The sequence below is a fragment of the Pteropus vampyrus genome, unplaced genomic scaffold (assembly GCF_000151845.1).
Source record: "Pteropus vampyrus isolate Shadow unplaced genomic scaffold, Pvam_2.0 Scaffold348, whole genome shotgun sequence".
Classification (NCBI taxonomy): domain Eukaryota; kingdom Metazoa; phylum Chordata; class Mammalia; order Chiroptera; family Pteropodidae; genus Pteropus; species Pteropus vampyrus.
Genome location: NW_011889129.1, coordinates 1,900,964 through 1,905,374, shown reverse-complemented (window position 1 = coordinate 1,905,374; position 4,411 = coordinate 1,900,964).

The window sequence follows — 4,411 nt, the reverse complement described above, 5'->3', positions numbered from 1 at the left end:
GTTGCTTTAAATCTGACCAGGCCAGCAATCTTCACCCTAGGACCTTCCACTTTCCCCAACTTAGGTTGAGGATACCCCCAGGCTCAGATGCCTGTACCCTTACCCAGGAGCTCTAAGCAGGGTTCTCTGAGCCCACACCTATCTGTCCCTGGCAAGGAGTGTTGACTGGACAGGGAGTTGCTTTGAGGAAAGGCTGGAGGTAAATGGAGTAACAGTGAGAGAAGTCAGACCTGTGGATTCAGTTCTCACCATATTAGGCTTCAGCTCTTTTTTTTTTTTTTATTCCAGAATCATTCAGTCTCCTTCAAAGGAAATTACAGAGTGTTTGGAGCCTCATCCAAGACAGGGACTCAGGGCTATTCCTGGGCCCTGTGTCAGTCAGGACCAAGGATAGCACCTTTGCCATTGCAAGAATCTCCAAATTCCAGCTCTCTCCACAGAACTCTCTTTCTTTCCTGCCAAACATATTTCTCCATTCTTTAATACTCTTTTTCCTTTTCCTTCTCCTACCCCTGCTCTTATCCCTCCCTCTCTTCTTCCTCCTCCTTCTCTTCTCACAGACAAAACTTGGCAATGGTTCTTCGCCACCAAGTACTTCACCCCAGGACTCCTTCAAGAAGAGTTATTTAAGCATCTCAAGAAGTCTATCCTACCTAACCTCTATTAAAGATCTTATTGCCATGACTGACTCTCATTCACACCATCCAAGAACACGCACACACTGAAATCTGGTGTCTAGCAGGAAGGATGGTCAAAGTGATTGTATTTGAAAGACTGGCTAACTCTCTCTCTCTCAGTGGAGCCAGGGATCAGCCTACCTGATTTAAATACCCTCAGCCTGACTGTGGCTCTAACTGCATAGCCCTCCCCCCATCTCTCCTTACTTCCTACTCTTTCCCTCCCCCTCCCTACCCTTTTGCTCCTCTCTTCTGCGTCTCTATGAAAAGAGGCAGCAGCTGCAGGAGAAGGCATACCCTTCAATGAACATCAGCAATTGTAGTGACTGAGTGTCCCAGCCTTCTTTCCCAGTTAATCTAACTTGGGAAGAGTTGAGGTGTGCTCTGGCTCTGCTGCCCATGAAAGGCAGAGAATAAATAACAAGCCAGAGGCATAAACAGATGTGCGGATATATACAGCTGGTGCTTTCCTGCCAAATTACCATGGACGGAATGCTGGCAGAGGGCCAGGATGCCTCCCCCTCTGTTTGGAGTTTGGCCACCAGGACCCATCCAAGCTCACCATTCATTTGGCAACATCTGAGTGAGGTGAGGGAATGCCAGGGAAGGGAGTGGAGAGGCTGCAGGTGCCCTTAGGTTTGGTGAAGAGCTCCAGAGGTTTATTCTAAAGACTCAGGTGTGTGTGTGTGTGTGTGTGTGTGTGTGTGTGTGTGTGTGTGTGTGTCAGTGTCGGTGGAGGGAGGGGCAGGCAGGGTAACATGATGGGAGAGGAATAGGAAGTTCTGACCAGGCACACCCTACAGATTCTTTAGAATAGTAGCCCCAGGGTGTGGCTTGAAATAGCCTGGGGGTCAACTCTAACAACATCATGTACATACATAACGAGCTCTAAATTGCCACCCTCCCTCTCACTCAAGGACACATTTCTGGGCTCTTTGATCTTTGATGCTTCTCAAGTTGGCATGGAGTGAAGCAGGCAGGGAGCAGTCGGATGAGAGCCAGTCAGAAACCGCCAAACATGAAAAGATGTCCCTGAAGACTCCAGCCCCAGAACAAGAGATGAGGGGAAACTGATTAGAGTTTTTGTGGCACCATGGCACCAAGGAACAAAGCAGGGAAAGAAAGTATGAGTAGGATGGAGTGCTGTGGACCTCTCTCTGTGGGTACCCCCAGATCTGAATCCAAAGAGACACTAGGCCATCTTCCAGGCTTCGTTCAGATCATACAGTCTTGTCTCTTCATCAGTTATGTACTTGTCTTTCTTATGCCAGGTACTGATGATTCTGGAATAAAAGAAAAACTCATGAAGATTTGGGGGGCATGGAGCAATGTTTCCAGTGCTTGATGCCTGTCCCTTCTCTAGGTAAGATGATACAGATTCCTGACCTCTGGGAATGGTGGATATGTGCTCTGGTAAACTGTGGCATTCTGATGGATCTGTAAAAGTAGTGACCTGAAAAGACAAGACTGACTGTGGAGTGGAAGGGTGGGTTGAAGGAAGGAGAGATGCAGAGCAGGGAGACTAGTTAGAGGCCTGTTGTCATCAAACTTGATGATGGGTTCCAGAACCACACAATGGGAAAGGAATGGAGGAAAGAATAAAGGGAGAGCTGGTGGGCTGGGTGGTGGACTAACAGGGATCAGAGATGAAGAGGGATAGCTTGGTCATCTAATTTATTGTGCAATCCAGAACAGTTCTGAGCATGAAAGGAGTACTATCAATCATTTCACTGGGATATTAGGCATACACTGGACAATCTCAGGCAAATCTGGACACAGACACCTTGGTAAGGAAGACTCGAGGTGTGGTGCTTGGGTGATATTATAGGGTGATGCTGACCTAACTAAAGAGGCTGGGAGGCAAAGTGGAAGGATGAAAGGGTGGGGGGACAATGAGCTTGGTATTAAACTTGTGAGTTTGAAGTGTTTAGAGACATTCACCTGGAAAAAACCAGCAAGCCACCCTCTTCCAAGCATCTGTGAGTGACTGCTTGGAATGTGCATTTCAAGCTTGAAAAAGAAGTCAGAGTTAGATATACAGTGTGTATCTTTAGACCCAGTAATGCCACTTCTGGAAATCTGAAACTCAGAAATACTCATTCTTGTTCAAAATGACTTATGTTTAAGGAGGCTTACTGTGGCTTGGTTTAAAAGAGCAAAATCTTAAAAACAACATAAAGTCCCACCAATAAGAAATTGTTATGGAGGTCATGTGAAATGTATCGAGGTATGTCCTTATATACTGGAAAAAATCTCTGATATTTTTTAAGTGAAAACAGCAAATAGTAGTATAGTAGTATGATATGATAAATCTATACAATAATGGCTTTTAAATCTTTTGCGTGAGTGTGTGTGTGTGTGTGTGTGTGTGTGTGTGTATGTGTGTGTGGATGCAGACGTGCATCTGTGTATGTGTGGTGATTATCTAAAAGACCCAGAAGAATACACACCAAATAGTTAACAGCAGTAAGTAATAGAGAAGTGAGTAAGATTAGAGGGAAGAAGGAAAGAGGGCCGTTCACTTCTTACTCTACACATTTCTGGATTGTTTAAACTATGTGAAATTTTTATAAGCATATATTCATGTACTGTATTTTTTCATGTACAATATTTTTAACGTAAAGAACAAGAAAAAGGATTCTTTAAAGACAGACTCAGAAGTTATCTTGTTATCTTGCGAAGGTGATGGGTGAAGTTCTAGAAGTAAGCGAAAGCCAGAATTGGGGCTAGCCCTCGAGACCTATTCCCATAGAAGGGGGAGCAAGACAAAAGGAGGCAGGGCCAGAGAAGAAATCTCAGAGTGTGCCCAAAGAGAGTGGAGCTTATTTCTGACCTCCAAGGCTAAGAGGGAGACTCTCCACTCCACACATGAGGCTGCCCTAACCGTTCCCTCCAAACTCCAAGCCTCCTCTTCAGCAGGTCTGAGTCTAAACACGCAAGCTCAGCTTTGTTCCAGGGCTCATGATATGTCCTAGATGATGGACTGCTGTTCCAGGCTCCATGCTGTTAAAGAAAGCCCACTTCCTTTTTAAGTGTCACACTTGCCTAGAAGACCAGCTCAATCCTACATACCACATTGCTCTGGATGACCCAGTGCCACCCTAGGTGGCCTCAGCTCAGGCAGTCCTGACTTCTTCCTGCTTCTCTCCTCTCCTGTGATGCCGACAAAATGCCCAACACTTCTCAGGTGAAGAAAATCATAGCCAGAAATTAATTCCCTTTTCTGGAGCAGGGCTGTGTCTTGGGGCAGGGTGGGGGTTGGAATCAAGGGACAGACAGCAGCTATGACTCCCAGGGGCTCCTCCCCTGGGGAGATGGAACTTGGCAGACCCGGGTGTGGGTCTCTTTGAAGTGATTTCCTGACAGAGCTGTCAGCACACTTCATTCCTCACTCTCGGCATGAGTCCCCCCCAGCATGAGTCCCGCCGCTGAGCTAAGGCTTTTCCTGCTTTCTCTCTCTTCACCTCTCTAGGGCTCTCTTCCCGTTCCCAGCGCTCCCTCTCCCCCTTTGGTAAGCCCTTTCCCGGCTAACTTTCTGCCTCGGTGCTCCACTCTCCAGCTCTGCTAGGATTTTTTCTTTTTCTTTCCACAGAAATACATAGAGTCAGCTTTTCTGTTGGGGTGCCCTGGCCCCGGGCTCCTTCCCAACCACAGCAAATTTTTTAGATGATTGGGAGTCCAGGGATGCACAGTATATCCCTGTGCAAAGAGGTTGTGTATGTGTGCGTGTGTGC